Below are 18,479 nucleotides of genomic sequence, written 5' to 3' on the forward strand. Positions count from 1 at the left end.
TATGATAATAAAACAAGGGGCTTTTGTTTACTGTCACTGTACAAGTAAATGAGCCTTAATATAGCTGCTGATGTAACATGTGGTTTATATTCATGGTATGCCTTTTGTGGAGGTAGAGAAGAGAGTTATAATATTACTATAGATGTTGCACACAGATCATGTGCTGGTAAATATAAAGGTAATTGGACAAATGTGTGGTGAATGGGCAGTAAATTTTCTGCAGATTGTCATTTAGAAAACAATAATTGGTCTCTTTGGGGTTTAATTAGAAAAATGTAACATCCATCAGGCATGTATACTGAAGATTCAACTTACTAGTCTTTTCAATAAACTTAACATGTGGCTTATTAGCATAACAAATATTATGAAACTGGTATTTAAAAGACATTTGTAGTGAGCAGAATATGGCGGTTGCCATATTTATTTCCTTTCAAACAATACCAGTTGCTTGGCAGCCCTGCTAATGTGTTTGGCTATAGTAGTGTCTGAATGACACCAGAAACAAGCATGCAGCTAATCTTGACAGATCTGACAATATTGTCAGAAACATCAGATCTGCTGCATGCTTGTTAGTGGGCTATGTCTAAAAGTATTAGGGACAGAGGGTCAGCAGGATAGCCATGTAAGTAACTAGTATTACTTAAAAGGAAATAAATATGGCAGCCTGCATATTCTTTTCACTGCAGTTGTCCTTTAACAAGAAACCCATACATTAGCACAGCAAATCAAGGGTGAATGTAGAGTAAAACCAACTTTTTCCCTTTTGTAAACAGGCTTTAGATGGAATCAGTGGCTTTTGCTGCAGTTTTACTGTGTGAAAAGAACTGCACTCAAGTCATTTATCCTGATTTACCAAATGCATGGCTTAAAAAAAATCACATTCTCCTTGATGAGATCTGCCAGTGATCTTTTGACCTCAACATATATGATTGGTGAACTTTGAATTGACTTCAGACAGCAGTATTCGTATGAATAATTGGAAATGAACCTTTTGGACCACTAATGGACAAAAGTCTCCTCACCTATCTGATCAGAGTGACAGGATCGATTTAATTCATCTGATCGGATTGGTTAGGAGATTTTTGTCTTTTAGTGGTCCCAACCGTTCAATTCCATTTGTTCTTTTGAATAATCGTTCATAAACGATTGCTTGCCAAATTGTAATGTTAGTGGTCACCTCAAATCTGATCAAGGTGGAGTAGGACAAAATGGTAGATCAGTCACTACCACACAATTGATTGCCTGCTGAAGTGAGAGGTGCTCATGCTGTATTGAGCTGCCAGTTAGATACTCACATTGATCTGAGGAAGTGAACTTGCAACTCATGAAAAACTTGTCTTTTGCTGTCCAGTAATTTATTTGCCTTTACTGCTGTCAGGTTAACATCATTGTAGGTAAGCCAAAACATACCATCAATTTTTAAACTGATTTAAATATTTTTATCTTCATCGGGCACCTCATAGTGTTCTGCTCACTTGTTTCAACATGTGCTGATCTATGTTACTGAATCCACTGTTATTTCATCCAGCAGAAGAATGTAACGAGAGCTTTTTGTTCCATGATAACTTTTTCTTCCTACTGTGACGACGACAGTCAAATCTGTCTACTATTGTTTCTGACTACATTTTAGCCCGCCAAGAATTTCAATACTGCTGTTTGCAGTCTTATCCGAGAACAAGGGAGAACGTCACGATTCAAACGAAGGGAGGAATGTCATGAATGGTCACATGGTAGGGCTGCATGATATATTGTTTTTAAATTGAAATAGCAATGTGAGGCAAGACGATTACATAAACATCAAAGCAGCGATTTTTTTAATGTGTATAATTTTGCACGTTACATGCATTTCCAAGCGCATAATTCTCCTCACACGTGAAGTGTTGGCCGCGTTCCACGTCATTATGGCTCGCCGGAAGGAGCAAGTGCGGTAGTGAATCATGGAACGCGGCCAACACTTTGTATTAGGAGGAGATTGATATGCATTGGATCTGCACTTCCGGACTGGACTTGAACTCTTCTTGCACAGAACAGAAGAAAAACAGAGAGAAATTAACCCTGTATGTATGTAAAGAGTTCAGCCTGTTTATTCCCATTTGTGTATAAGCGCAAGTTGTAATTTGATCTCTCTCTCTCCCCTGTGTTACATGGCTGCCATAGCAGAGATGGCAGACAAGCTCATTTGAATGCACAAGATATTAACAATATGTCTGCTTCCATAAATCAGGAAGGATCATCATAACAAAGAAATGTTTTTGTTTAAAGGTTATTATGCTGTCGCATATCTTTTAAAGCAGTGAGGACGTTCTGAGTTCGGGTCCACTTTAACTAAACTTAACCTCCCATCTCCCGCAGTCACACACATGTTTGCATTCGATTAAAGCGGAATATAACCCTGCATTTCAACTTTGCTCTAAAACATTATTTACAGTATATTATATGCAACCAGCATTTTTTTTTTTTACTAGACCAGCATTGGAAGGGTTACACAGAGCTTTAAAGTTCCTGGAGAGAACTGCAGACGCATCCGAAGCTTACATAGATACATTTTGTTTACATAAATGTATCTAAGTGTGGAATGTGACTCACTCTCTCTGACTGAGAAGGAGCTGGAGGACAGCCAAAGAGTGTGTAACATTTATCACTTGCTACATTCTATTTAGTTAAATATATCTATCTGAACTTCTGCATATCTCTCCACGGAACTTTAAACCTCTGTGTTTAACCCTTCCAATGCTGGTGTAGTAAAAAAAAAAATGCTGGTTGCATATAATATGCTGTAAATAATGTTTTAGAGCAAAGTTGAAATGCAGGGTTATATTCCGCTTTAATAGCTATTTGTTTTGATAAATTCACAATACAGTAACATTTATAAACATGACAGAAAATTACATCATACTAGCAATTTAATAGTATGATGTCATTTTTGTCAATTGATGTTTGTAAATGTTACTGTACATTGTGAATGTAGTGCTAAAGCTTGATTTGAAGAAAATCATGAATCGAATCGCAATCAAAATTTCTGACAGTAAACTCACAATTTAGTTTTTCCCTAAGGCCTATCACATAGACAGCTAAGTGGCATGGATGTGCTAAGGTGCACTATCAGCTCCTCCCAATACTGCGGCTTTCCTATCACTGTGTGGGAGGGAGGACAGCGTCATCGTGATTGGGGAAAAAAAGCAACGTGTGTTTGAGTTTATAACACAGGATTCTTTTCCACTAAAAGTTTGCTTTCAGTCATAAAAAAAAAATTCTACTAACTACTCACAACATTACTAGTTGCTGTCTTATAAAATTCCAATTTTTACCTTGGCTAGAGGGACTGTAGTAAGTTAATGAACATTTTACCAGCTAAAAACAGTATTGCCAGCTGCTGTCTACCTGAAGATATCTCCCAAGCTTCCAGCAGTACTTGGGAGTTTCCTGTTTCTTTAGCATATGTAACAAAGACAGGAAATGAAGGAATGGCCTTAGTTTAGCCAAACAGTATGCGAGCTCGAACTGTCATTGCACTGTTGCCAGTTCCTGTGACAGGAAGAGATACTTTTCTACAAAGGCTTTATCACCCCTAGCAAGGTCACATAAAACCTGGCTCAATATGCAGCTTTAAGGAGAGTTATGAGCATTGATGAGATAGTCCTGTATGCTTGTTTGACATGTTACCTTGGATCAGTATTCCTGCTGCAGAGTAGGCCATATAAATGATAATAAGATATATCTACTAAAGCTCAACATACAGAATGTAATCTAAAGGAATAAAAAAGCTTTATAGACATGTACTAAGATGAAGTGACAGAATCCTGAGAGGAGAAATACCTTCTAGTGCATAACATGCCACTTTAATACTAAATATAAATTGAGGGGCTTACTTAAATATCTGATTTAGAAATGAGTACCATCGGTTTTCATTTTAATATAAAAAAGGGCAGGCATGGTACCTATAAACAGGAGGCACACCACATCTCTTCACAAGAGCATATTATTGTTGACTATTCATCTCTATAGGGCAGAGGTCTCAAACACAATTTACCTGGGGGGTTGCAGGAGGCAAAGTCAGGATGAGGCTGGGCCGCATAAGGAATTTCACAAACGCGGTGCATTGCCGCCTCTGCCCGCCCCTCTCACTCTTCCTTCACAGAGAGGGGCGGGGAGAGGCAGCGATCTGTGCGGCGATTGACGTCAGGAGGGGCAGAGCTGAAGCTGAAAGCTCTGCCCCTTCCTGGAAATGCCGGAGGGTTGCCCCCCTGGCGATTTAGGGGCTCTGCAGCCCTCGTTTAGCGGCGGGGATGTGGCGGATTACTTGGGAGCACTGAAGCGAACTATAAGGAAGCTTTTGCCGGCGAGGGCCACAAAATATTGTATCGAGGGCCGCAAATGGCCCACGGGCCGCGAGTTTGAGACCCCTGCTATAGGGCCACAGAGAAGTTTGCAGTCAACAGTGCACACTCTCCCACTAATGGAGCCAAGCTTTGGCTTTTCCCAGAACATCAATAAAGGCCATTATTTTCAACAAGGAGACATTATATTTTCTTTCTCCATCAGTTGTCAGCAGACAGCTCATCTGATATTTCCAAATCATGTGACCTAAACCAGACAATAGAACTGCTAACACAGAAAGATCACTGTGTAATGGGCGTGTGGTTTGTGGTCTGCAAATGCGTTTTCTACAGTGAGCTAGCGTCTCTACTGTGCAACATAGTTGTGTTAATTGCACAAAGACTCAGAGTGTTTATGAACAGGGCAAAGTTTATTTTTCTGTACCATTTCAGTTTTTAGTAAATTGATGCAAGTTGTATAGCCGCAATTTAACAACGTTAACATTGAGCACTGTGGTGATACGTTATTGTTGAGCACTGTGGTGATACTGCAGATGCCTTATTGATCACCAAGCACTGTGGATTTGTCTCTATACTTCTAAAACCGATTGTGGATGTGGTTTTCCTGAGCAGCTGGTGAATTCTATACGTAGGAGTTGAGGCTGGATCAGCGCCTGTATCTACTTTAACCACAGCAATTTAACAATGCTTTATTAGTAGCCCTGCATAAATACACAATTCTGTAATTTTTATCTAGTGAGGGTTTATTGGGAAAGGAGGTTGGTTTTATGTTTGGATAGGGGGGCCCCAAATAAAAGGATTTCTGACCATCAGATTTATTTATTTATTCTAAAATATCTACATTATACTCTACAGAATCTTTTTCTCAAATAGAATTTATGGTGAAACAGATTGATCAGGTGAAAAATTTGTAAGGCTCTGATTTAGCTAGTCATCTGTTCGTGTCTTACTTCTGTCTCCCGGTTTAGCCTATGCATGAAGCAGTAGTGAGACATGCTCAAAACAATCAAATCAGAGACTTACAAATAAATCACGTTCTACTACACTAATTCTCCTTGAATAGAATTTCTGTACAGTAGAATTTAGTTAATTCAGAATAGTTGTAACCGATGACGAATTTTTTCCAAACTATCTCATCGAGGTTCCCCAGTGAGTGCCCTAAGGTGTCACGCCATATTGGGGACCCAGCATCTTCTGACGGTGGACTACTGCGTTATTACAGGCAGGCGAGCTTCCAGCAGTGGCTTCTGGGAGAGCAATGTTGTACAGTTTGGATGCTACAGCCATGAAAGGTTCATAAAGACACCAGATTTTTCTCACCTGAAATGATTGTTCATGGTCGTCTCTGTAAAAAATCTAGCATTAATACAGGTGTCCAATGACATTGTTTAGCCTATTAAATAACACACAACACCCATGCTAACCTAGAAATAAAAAACACATATATAAGTAGATAAATACTACTTCTACTTACATAACAGATGTATTGTGCTATCCATGTAATGATTCCTGTGAATTTTATAAAGGAAATGCAGAAAATCCTATTCTAGGCAGTGGCCATCTTGCCCAGCTAATGCTGACATCATATCCTTCCTGACTCTTGTTTTCCCCCCTCCCTTCTCTTGCTCATTGTGTATTCATTAGCTGCCCTCCTCTTACAGTCTTCAGACACTCCCACTGAGGTGCCTGTCTTCTTTTTATTTACACATCCAATCACTGAGTCACCTCAGCCTTGCTTGTAAACACAAGTAATCAGTGTTTCTGATAAGCAGCTAGGCAGGGAAATAAATAGAAGATGAGGAATATATTATAGATAAAAAGAACTCCCAGCATTCAACTCTTTGGCACTCTTTGGCACTAGGGCCAGTGCTCCTAAAGTATGTGATGACTACAAACCATAACAGCAGAAAACGTTTTGCAAGTTTTGAATGCAAGATTAGCATCTTTATCACTTAATACACTCAGACCAATTGCTGTTGAAATTTGATTTTTATGGTGACAATACTGCTTTAATGTTAAATGAGTACTGTTGGTTGGTGCCCCTTGGTCAGGTGCTGCTCGCTGGCCCTCTCCAGTCTTCATAGAACAGAACAGTCTGTTCGGTTGTAGTCAAGCAGCAAAATCTTTTCATAGTACCACCACCATGGTTTAGTCTCGTTCTGGGTTCCACTGCCTACCATCAATCAGCCTCACTATGAGATACAATCCACAGAGAAGCTAAATGAAAGAAATGGGCAGCAGAACTCAGAACAAGGTTGCATGATGGAGATGGGACATAGGAAAAAAGCACAGGAAATATCTATACCAGTTCACGCCACCCCTTTCCTACAGCATGCACCAAGTGCATATCAGAGATGTGAACCATAATTTGAGGGCAAACAAATCTTGTTTTATATCTGAGTATATTTGATAATTGACTGAAAGTAGCTAGTTTTGTATTATTAAATAAGCTGTTGATATAACCCCTCTCACCCTGTTCACTACATCTTCTAATTTATGCCTTCAGGTCTGAGATACTGGTCTGTCCCAACAAAAACTTCCAGGCACAGAAACAGCTTCTTCACTCAGGCAGTAGCTATGCTAAAGCAGAACCACGTCAGAGCTGCTAGGACTTAAAAGCATTACAGCACTGAACTGAAAATGAAAGATGTTTCACCCTGTTTACCACCTCTTTAACTTATATACTGTCCTTGACTTGTAATATCCACACTGTATGTCCTTGTATTGTTTTGTCTGTGTCCGCTAAGCAATTGCCAAGTCAAATTCCCTGTAAGAGCAAAGTTATTCAGCCAAATAAAATTGATTGACCCTAAATGATATCAATCAAAACATTATTATCAGGAGTAGTACAGTTATTAAATCCAAAAAGAGTATGTAGGCTGACAGGGTTTGTTCATGTCCAGAGTACCTGATTAATAATTTAATTGATCAAATGATTGGACTGCAACATGCAATCTATGGTCATCTTTATAAGTAGGCAAGCACAGCTATGAATCTGCACAATTTTATGAATGCTGTTTTGCACGCACTTGCTATCTTAAAGGCTCGGTACTAAGGAAAGTCAAATTCGTTTTAGATTAGCAACAGGTAATGCAGCACTGATGATTCTTGTCAATTTTAGACTATTATGTCTAAAAACCATCTGCTACACATGTTGCCCCCCTCCTCCATCCATTCAGCTGCTCTGGTGCATCCGACAGGAAAACAAGCAGTCAGCAATCACTTTCACCACGTCTGTCTGCTGCTGGACGGCCTGTCACAGGCCTTCATACTCGGCACTCACTCTAATTAGGTTCTTGAAGCTAAAACCCTAGCTGTAATCACCCATTACTGACATCTGAATTACACTTCAACCAGTCCTATTTTTTGTGTGACACAAGCAAATTCTTTGCATCTGCATCCTGATTAAAATTCAGCTCTGGGATTTTTGTTTTGCTTAATCTGCCCTGCCATTTTCCCCAACAGTCTAATGTACCACTCATCCTTAAATCCCTTGTCATGCTTACTTATGAGGTCCTCGGTTTTAAGATCATGTGATCTTCCCAAATAATTGCAACCATGCCTTTCCTGCTTGAATCAGGGTCCGTGCTATCCTTACTCCTCACTCCAGTGTGTGCAGAAAGGTAGCTCTACCAACCTCCCCTCCTCCCCCCCCTAAAGGTTTTTAAAGCAGATATATTGTCTGGACACAATACTACCTGTGTTAGCCTACACATAAAACAGGATTGAGATGGAATTATGTCCAATGAGAAAGGGCTGTCCTGCTGCTCACACTGCTTAATTCATTGCACCAGGGAGTCAGCTACGCCACACCCGGATCCACCAAAGGTGTAAAGTTGCACAGCATAAGACAAGAATGACGAGGTCTCCACCTGGATTTTAGCAATTATAGCATGCTTTATTTAACGTACCATAGCATAAAAATGCACACAATTTTAGTCTGTGGACCTTTTTTCAAGTGCACTAGAAAAAGGCCCACAGGCCGAAATGTTGTGCACTTTTATGCTATAGTACGTTAAATAAGGTACGCTATAATTGCTAAAATCCAGGTGGAGACATGGTCATTCTTGTCTTATGATGTGATTATGTCCAGTCAATCAGAAACTTACTAATCAGTCACATGAACAAATCAAGCACTTGCTTCACCATTAATTCTGGAGGAGAGTTTCTGTAGAATAAATTGATTATCTCTGATTATCAGCTGGTAGCAGACCTAGATGTTACTCAGGGCAGAAAAGGCTAGAAGCTGCTGCCTGGGCTCTTCATTATTGGATTATGCCTAATAGATCATGTTTAAAAAGATGCATGCTGGGAAATCAACATTATCAGAGACTGCAGGCAGCCATTTGCAGTCACACTGTTTCTTTATAGCGCTACAATAGAAGAAAAAGCTTCTTTTTTTTCTTTAAATCTTTGTTGTACGCACTGAACATATAACAATGGTGGCATCCTTGATTCAAGTGTGTGCTAGAATAAAATTAGATTAAACAGAGTGAAACAGTTCAGGTAGGAAGTTGAAACATCCTGCTGCCCTGATGGCAATTAAAATACAGTCTTAAGGAAAAAAAAACACACTGCAGTAATCTAAAGCCTCATCTACACGTGTAGATCTCCGGATCGCCTCTTCCCCGTCCTCGATCGCCGCGCGTGTGCCGGAATCAATACCCGCTCGATTCCCGCTCGTCCCAGCGCCACCCCGCTTATCTTCCGCTCGATTCTCTGCCATTGTCCCCTTGCGGGGAGCGAGCAGGGAATCGGCGGTGCGGAGATCCGTCCTGTCGGATCTTATCAATCGAGCCGCATCAGCGGCTCGATTGAGAAGGAACATCGCGGCCGCATCTACGCGTGTAGATGCGGCTTAAAACTTTTGCATACATTATTTGTTGTCTTTTCTTTTTGTAAACCACTTTATAATTTAAATTGATTCTGAAGATAAGGGAACAAAATAGGATAATTACTGAGACTGTGAAGGTGCATAGACATGGCAGACTTTTTCAAACGGGGCGGTCGTTTTGATGACAGTTGCACGTGAGTACAAGCTGTCATCAGACAGCTTGTACTCGAGTGCAACTGTTGACAGAACGACCGCCCCGCGGGTGGGTCGTAGTTTGAAAAAATTACGGCGTGTGTACGCGCCTCAAGTTGGCATTTGTGTTTATTTGTGTTGCCTCCAGGCATTATGGTTTCCTCCCACATCCGAAAATCATACTGATATGTTAGTTGGTGGTCGCTGCCCAAATTTACCTCAAACTACGATAAGGACATTAGACTATGATTGTGATAGTGATTAGATTTTGAGCACCCCTAAGGATCAGTCAGTAACATGAAGATGGACGCTGTAATGCCAATTTGTTTATAACAGATGCAAACAGGTGTATTCAGCATGTGTCAGCATACATAGTACCCTTATACATCACCCTTGTTGGGTACACCATGCATGAAGACTGTCTGGTCAAAAATTGTTTTCCTCTGCTTGTGCATACCCATGGACCATGATGAGGAAAAGTGAACCTTCTAGTGGTCTGTGAGGATGCAGAAGCAGTGCAAAACAATTGTTGACCAGACAGTCTCCATGCATGGTATACCCAAAGAGGGTGTACGGGGAGTCGCAGTGAATATTTGGCTTGCAGTGTTGGCCGTTTCCCTCTGAGTACGGGGGAAATTTGTATTTCTTGGAATTTTGAAAGGGATGCTGTACAGTGCTGATATGTAATCACATAATGATAATCATAAGAAGCTGTCTACTTCTGTCACTTAGAGACAGAAAAGGTCAGTAAACGTAATGTGTGCAGACAGCAAATGATAAGCTTACCAGGTTTGCGCATATTACATAGGGAGGTGCGCAAATAGTGTAGCTTACTTTATGCATGCAACACTTACATTACCTGTTATGCAAGTAAACAAGTGTTGCATGTATTAAGTATAAACTGCTTACAGCCTATTAACTTAACATATGCAGTATGCACACGTTAAGTTTAATTGCTCACCTTAATTAACCATTTATGCGGCGCAGATGTGAGCTTTACATCTGCAGCGGTAGCTGCTAAAGCCGCAGGGACGCGCTAGCCATGTCCCTGCAGTTTGGGGGGGGGGGGGGGATTGCACGCGATCCTGCGGGCAAATACCCACAATCGCGATGTTGCTAGCAGCAGGGGACAATCCGAACATGTCCGGACAATTCGAACTGTTCAAAAACAGTGTTTATTCTTAAATAGAGCTGCTGCGCTTCCTCCCGCCAACAACTTCTGTCGCTTTCCGCCGCCCAATCGTTAGATTTATAAATGGGATCTTCCCATTCATTAATCTTCCCGCAGGCCACCCTTGATGCTGGCTTCTGTTGAAACCTGCATCACTTCCCTAGTAACAATGTAGTAACACATTGTTTCCTATGTAGCGTACTTGTACGCTACATAGTATTTTGCTCAGCGGGGACATCTTGCGGCCAGATAGTAAAATTACATCTACTGACTTTAGGAAATAAAAAAATATGTACGTCAAGAGGGCAATATTATTATAAACTTATGGGCTAAAAATTAGCGATGGATGTAAAACTGAAAAGATGTACCTTTATTTCCAAATAAAATATTGTGACCATGCCTTATAATAGGGATATAATTTTAACGTTGCAATAACCGAGACAAATGGGCAAATAAAATGTGTGGGTTTTAATTACAGTAGCATGTGATATTTTAAAACTGTAATGGCCGAAAACTGAGAAATAATGATTTTTTTCAATTTTTTTCCTAATTATTCCCGTTAAAATGCATTTACAATAAAATAATTCCAATAATTACAATAAAACATAATGTATCACCCAAATAAAGCTTAATTGGTGGCAGAAATAGCAAAGTATAGATCATTTCTTTGTGATAAGTAGTGATAAAGTTATTGGGGAATGAAAGGGAGGAGCACTGAAAGAGGAAAATTCCTCAATTCCATAAGGTGAAAAATACCCGCGGGCTGAAATGGTTAAAGTAAGCTGCCTAGCATGCTGGACAATTGCAGTAGGATCAGTATTTGAAGATATGCATGTCCATAGAAGTGTTTGAGAGACAGCTTAGCAGTGATTGTTATTCCGAGACATATTGTTCAGCCTGTTGTGGTGTGTAGGGAGAGGAGGAGGAATCTCCCAAGATTAATCTAACGTGTTGACTTACATAAAGAGCACCCCCAAAGTCAGAGTCATCTGTACCCATGCTAGATTTTCATGACATGAACATGAACTGTTGTCTCGAGTGATGGAAGTGTAGCATGTATTGCTTGCACTTTCATTTTTCACTATGGTCCAGCAAGGTAAAAGGATAAATACAGTATAATTCCAGGTCACTTCAAACTGGACTTTTAGTGAAACAGACCAGATACACAAATGGACAATATCCAGGAATTTGTGCCATTTTAAATCTGTAAGTTCTGGTACTAGTATGTTTATGATACATGTTGGGATGCTTATTTTTATTTGACTTCAGTGCTTCAATGGGGTCACATTGCCAATCAGTGGTCAGTTCCCATTGTTATTAAAATGATGCTGGCTGGCTGGTTTGTGTATGGGAGTCTGAGATGAGGACACCCTTTTACATTGCCTGAGCTTGGAGAGGCGACCAGTTAAAACGATGGACAGTTGTGCCTTTAGATATGTATATGTGCACAATTTTTTTATTCTGGTAGTGGGTTTGTAATTCTGTTCAGTAAGTCTCATTATTTCCACATTGCCCAGCCAGGCAGCTGACACCACTGTTTCCTGTTTCTGTATTGCAGCTTCCTGGTTCACTTACCTGCCAAGTGGGAAATATATCGGTGAAAAACCATAAAAGCTGACAGATCGGTAAGTGGATAAAGGATTTTTCTTAGATATTCTCTGAGGGCAGATCATCCTGATCCAATGCAAATATTAAATCAGACGGGTATATTCCCACCTCTGACTTCTCCTAATAGCCCCATGTCTACATATGGTAGCCAACAGACACAGCACAGGATTTTACCTTTTAGATTACTCCCCAATCTGAACTACACCATAGGAAAGTATGGTGTAGCCGCTATTAGGGTGCTTTTGGAAAATCGTCAGCGCTTAAAAAAGTACAACAGTGCCTCTAGTGTGAACAGCCTCACTCTGTGTTTCTGAAATGGTGTTAGATCTCTATCAGCTAAGAAGAGGTATCCCATCCTCGTATTTGTGATCAGTCAGCTCACACTCTTCAGAATATTGCCTGATGCACCACAAATAATCTCCATTAAATATTACGTTACACTATAGTTTCCCGCATAGCGTTCCCCATTTTTATATTATTTTCCACAGCAGCAGCACAAGTCTCTTAGCAATAACTATAATCAGACATGGCACCTCCTTGAGTCTGTAACACTCAGCTGCGGAAAAAGTGCAACCCTGTGCTATTCATCTCATTTATGTTGTCAAAAACTGTCCTCCGGAAATAATTAGTATTTGTCTCCAACCACTGCAGCAACCTCTTTCCTTCTTCTTCAGTAGTGTCTGTTGAAAGATTTGGATTTTTTTTCTTTAAACAGCACATAAGAAATACACAGAACCTGTTTTCTTACCTAAAGCCTGAGATTTCGGATCCTTATTGTAATTTCAGATATAAAGTGGTGACAATGTATTCTCTATGGTTGAATTTAACATCTTTTTGTTGCTTGTGGAATTGATTTAGACAATGCAATAGAATGTATATGTCTGATTTATGTAAGAAAACCTTCGCCATGTGCAAGACCAAATCACGGCTGATGACATGCAATCCTCATTGAAATGAACTAAATTCAGCTGTAGTTTTTGATGCAGTCAATGCTGTATTCCGTAGAAAAACAGCACCCACAAAACAGCTGCTCTGTGCTTGCAATTTTCTGGCACTTTAAAGTGAAGCTCTGCTTTAGTTTAAAACATATTATTTTACATTTTATGGCAGCTACGAATTTTTACTATTCCTAAGAAATGAAGTGTTCCTTCCTTGCAATAATGGCAAAGTTGTGGGAACCTTGTCCAGGGGGCACCAGTAGAATTTTAACTTGGGGGTGGTGGATATGCAAGGACATTCCTATGATATCACCATCATTCAGTGATTGCAATAGAATAGTCTTGTAGAACTAAGGAGACCAAATGAAACAAAGTGTGCATGGGGGGGGGGGGGGGGGCAGATCCTGGCTATCCTGGGCCTTGTCAGCAGTCCTTCCGACACATGAGGAGCTGTCGGTAAGAAGTCTCAGTAGCCTTACTGTTTTTATTTATTTTCATAAAAATCAGTTGTTTTCATAGAAGAGAACATTGTTTATCATGGTAGCGGACCAAATAATTGATAGACGGACAGTGTGTGTGTGTGTGTGTGTGTGTGTGTGTGTGTGTACATATATTAGATAGATAGGCAAGTAGGCAGCATTGTGTGCCGGAGTTGACAAAAATAAAAAGATTTATACATACTTGGGGCTTCCTCCAGCCCTATCCGCTCGGATCAGTCCTCCGCTACCCACAGCTTCAAGAACTGGGTCCCGTTACTGCCGTAGTCGGCTCCAGTCTACGCAGGAGAAGTGCGCCCTCTACATTCGCTTCAGCGGCTGCTGGAGAGATACACAAAGAGCGCACTTCTCCTGCGTAGACTAGAGCCGACTGACGTAAGTGAAGGGACCCAGTTCTCGAAGCTGTGGGTAGCGGAGGATGGCAGCGTGGGAGTGATCTGAGCGGATAGGGCTGGAAGAAGCCCCAGGTATGTATAAATCTTTTTATTTTTGTCAGCTCTGAGTCCCTTTAAATAATTGTTTACTGCTTCCCTTTTTGTTCCCATCCCTGTTTCTGGCAGCCTGGAATTAGCATTTGTGACCTAACCAGTAAATAGAGCACCTTGCCAATCATTATTTCCTGTCTCTGCCAAGACACAGCCTTTGTTGTACATGTCAAGTGTGAAGAGGCATCTGTAAACGGTTTTCATCAAGCACATTTTGAAAATGTTGCTGCCTCCTACAATCAATTTCACCAGCTTAGCCGGTCTTCTATTTTAAACAGGGGCACGTAACAGGCAGGCTTCCATTAGCACTAGTTTTCAACTTATAATTTTCATTTACAGTTGCAGTGCTGACACCTGAACCCCCTTCAGCGACTTAAAATTGAAAATTGTTTAAAAAAAAAAAAAAAAGAAAGAAAGAATACACACTATTGAAATTGGTTTTCAAAAAGTCCAGCAATTTTGTGTAAAAGCTTTATAGAGATGCTGTTCTTGCAGACAACATTTAATATTACTTGCTTGTCAAAATATTATCGGAGGAAAGAAGCAATGAATGTGATCTTTGTCCATAGAAAGCAGCATGGCTAAATGCAAGTATTATTTCAGTGAAATGCAGAGGCATTGCATCCTTACTCCTCTCAACAGTTTAGGAGAACGTAGAAGGCAGGGCACTAGTGAAAATGCCCAAATTGAAGTTTAATCCAGCAGGTACATGAAGATATCACAGCACAAAAAAGTGTAAACGGCCTGGCAGCCGTTTCACGGGTACCCCCGCTTCGTCAGAGTCCCAAAAAAGTTGCATCCTTTATGGGAAACTCCTGCATCCATTGCATCCTTAATCAAGTACTTCTGTTGTGGACATATCATGTACAGATCTCATTGCTAACTGTGTTTTCCTGGCTGTGTATGGAATTACTAGATCTGCCATTTTAACTTTTCGTCAATAGTTTACTTTGTATTGTTACCATAAACTGTGCCTATTAAGTCAGCAGATGAATACTGGCACGGTACTGTGAGTGCAGGCACTGGGGAAAAAGACAAACAAATATATATTATCTTCCTCGCAACCATGGCAACAGTATTCTGTGTCTAGATAGACTGGATTTCCCAGAATTCTTATCTCTGACTCACTACTTCTAGAGAACATCAGAGAGGTTGGGATTAAGTTACAAAAAAACTTTTTTTTAATGTACTACATCATCATCATCACTGACCTTAGCTTTGCAGAGAGTATCATCCTTGTTACTGACCTTAGCTATAATGAGCGTATCATACTCGTCACTGACCTTAGCTTTGCTGAGAGTATCATACTCGTCACTGACCTTAGCTTTGCTGAGAGTATCATCCTCATTACTGACGGTAGCTTTGCTGAGAGTATCCTCCTTGTCACTGACTGTAGCTTTGCCGAGAGGATCATACTCATCACTGAATGTAGCTTTGCTGAGAGTATCCTCCTCGTCACTGACTGTAGCTTTGCTGAGAGTATCCTCCTCGTCACTGACTGTAGCTTTGCTGAGAGTATCCTCCTCGTCACTGACTGTAGCTTTGCTGAGAGTATCATCTTCATCACTGACGGTAGCTTTGCTGAGAGTATCATCCTCATTACTGAATGTAGCTTTGCTGAGAATATCATCCTCGTCACAGACTGTAGCTTTGCTGAGAGTATCATCCTTGTCCCTGAATGTAGCTTTGCTGAGAGTATCCTCCGCGTCAATGAATGTAGCTTTTCTGAGAGTATCATCCTCATCACAGACTGTAGCTTTGCTGAGAGTAACCTCCTCGTCACTGAATGTAGCTTTGCTGAGAGTATCATCCTCGTCACAGACTGTAGCTTTGCTGAGAGTATCATCCTCGTCACAGACTGTAGCTTTGCTGAGAGTATCATCCTCGTCACAAACTGTTGCTTTGCTGAGAGTATCATCCTCGTCACAAACTGTAGCTTTGCTGAGAGTATCCTCCTCGTCACTGGCTGTAGCTTTGCTGAGAGTATCCTCCTCGTCACAGACTGTAGCTTTGCTGAGAGTATCATCCTCGTCACAGACTGTAGCTTTGCTGAGAGTATCCTCCTCGTCACTGGCTGTAGCTTTGCTGAGAGTATCCTCCTCGTCACAGACTGTAGCTTTGCTGAGAGTATCATCCTCGTCACAGACTGTAGCTTTGCTGAGAGTATCATCCTCGTCACAGACTGTAGCTTTGCTGAGAGTATCATCCTCGTCACAAACTGTAGCTTTGCTGAGAGTATCATCCTCGTCACTGACTAGCTTTGCTGAGAGTATCATCCTCGTCACTGAATGTAGCTTTTCTGAGAGTATCCTCCTCGTCACAGACTGTTGCTTTGCTGAGAGTATCATCCTCGTCACTGACTAGCTTTGCTGAGAGTATCATCCTCGTCCCTGAATGTAGCTTTGCTGAGAGTATCATCCTCGTCACAGACTGTAGCTTTGCTGAGAGTATCATCCTCGTCACAGACTGTAGCTTTGCTGAGAGTATCATCCTCGTCACAAACTGTAGCTTTGCTGAGAGTATCATCCTCGTCACTGACTAGCTTTGCTGAGAGTATCATCCTCGTCACTGAATGTAGCTTTTCTGAGAGTATCCTCCTCGTCACAGACTGTTGCTTTGCTGAGAGTATCATCCTCGTCACTGACTAGCTTTGCTGAGAGTATCATCCTCGTCCCTGAATGTAGCTTTGCTGAGAGTATCATCCTCGTCACAGACTGTAGCTTTGCTGAGAGTATCCTCCTCGTCACAGACTGTAGCTTTGCTGAGAGTATCCTCCTCGTCACTGACTGTAGCTTTGCTGAGAGTATCATACTTATCACCGACCAGTCTGTTTTAATATCTACTTAGTAGAAGATTTATATTAAAATGTACTAAGCTGCTTGCAGTGTACTTAATGTAGGAGAATATGGTGAAGTGTTTTTTCCTTTTTTTATCCTTAAATATATTGTATTCCAAGACAGTTACACTAAAGAAAGAAAAAAAGCCATGGAAGTTTATCACTGCTGCCAAAGCCCTCCAATTCACAAAGCATTGCCAAATGAGGTAATGCAGACAACAGCTAATTTTACGGAATATTTAGTGTAATGTCAATTCACTAAGGGTGTTACCGCATGGCAAACTGAAATTTCTGACTAGAGAGGTAAATTACTGACTTGTGAGGTAAATACCTCAACACATGTCAGTAAGTGTCAATTCACAAAGATTAGAGAATGTGGTAAAGCCAAGAGAGATGTTCAGTATTTATCTCCAGCTTTGATCTGTTGGAAACTAGCAAATAGCATGCAATAGCCATGACAGAAAGCAGAGAGCCAATAATAAAATCCCCCTTCCTGCTTCTCACCGAATTTGATCTGATGCACTGGCTGGTTGGGCATGACAGTGGCAGAGCAAGAAAACAAGAGGACACATTTAAAGAGGTTTTTCTGCATAACTTTAGTTGTGCAAATCTATATAGTGATACACAGAAGAGTGGCCTCTAGTGGCATGCATGCACTTCTAAAGTGATGCAGGAAACCATTTCCTCTCTTAAAAGCTGTCACAGGGCACAAGAACGGCTGGTGCAGGTCACTATCACCAGCTTGCTGCAGAGTCCTACTCTGTAGCGGGTGAAACTTCTACATACTGAACAGAGCTTGGTGAATTGAAGCAACATTTTTTGGTAAATTACTAACCTACCGCATGCGTGATAATCTTTTATGAATTTGGGGGGGAAAGTCCAAATGCGGTATTTCACCGCCCTCTCTAAATTGATGCTAAGGTGGGAAGTACAAGCAGTCCAGCCAGGTGTGCTCCTGGGAGCATTCAGCTCCTGCATAGTAGTACTGCGTAGGTGCAGAACACTCCCGGCAACTTTCCAGGGCCAATTGTTGGCGAATGAGGAGTCAGAAGAGGATGGCGTGGGAGCGATCAGGCTGGAGGAAGGCCCAGGTATGTATGTTTTTTGGTTGTGGCTCCATCTCAGATTTCCTTTAACCCTATGATGGATTGATAATTCTCTGATTGGCTGTTTGATCACATGTTCGTGTTACTTTCAGTCCCTTTTTTCTCATACATGATTTCACCAGCTGGCAAATTCATAGCAATATATGATAAAGTCATTTCTCCACTTAATACCTGTCTCTTATAATTGTGAAAGCTATCACTTTTAGAAAGATAAAAAAAATAAGCAATATCCATTTTCTGCCTAGATACCCAAATATTTGTCTTGTGAATGAGCTGATACATGCACAGAGCATGTTATGATATTGTGGTTGTCCTAGGAGCATACCGTTATTCCCATGTAACACATATTCTGATGCATAAAAGCAACAATAGAGATTTTTTTCATACATTTATATTACTTTTTTGTGTCTGTTTCTCAGTTTGAACACTTTCTGACTTTCAGTAAATCTGTAGGTCAGAAGACTGATATGTACCG

General features: G+C 40.8%; 1 protein-coding gene across 14 annotated transcripts in view; it reads left to right on the forward strand.

Annotated features, from left to right (window-relative positions):
- MBNL2 (muscleblind like splicing regulator 2) overlaps window positions 1–18,479 on the forward strand; it is a 236,623-nt gene that overhangs the window by 76,915 nt on the left and 141,229 nt on the right. For 13 of the 14 annotated variants that reach the window (XM_068267935.1, XM_068267934.1, XM_068267943.1 and 10 more), the window contains one exon: window positions 12,093–12,159. The exons of the other annotated variant lie outside the window; for it this stretch is intronic. The gene's annotated coding sequence lies outside the window, so the exon portion shown is untranslated. The remainder of the gene's footprint in view (window positions 1–12,092; window positions 12,160–18,479) is intronic. 14 annotated transcript variants of the gene reach the window in all.

Source organism: Hyperolius riggenbachi, chromosome 2 (genome assembly GCF_040937935.1).
Source record: "Hyperolius riggenbachi isolate aHypRig1 chromosome 2, aHypRig1.pri, whole genome shotgun sequence".
Lineage (NCBI taxonomy): Eukaryota > Metazoa > Chordata > Amphibia > Anura > Hyperoliidae > Hyperolius > Hyperolius riggenbachi.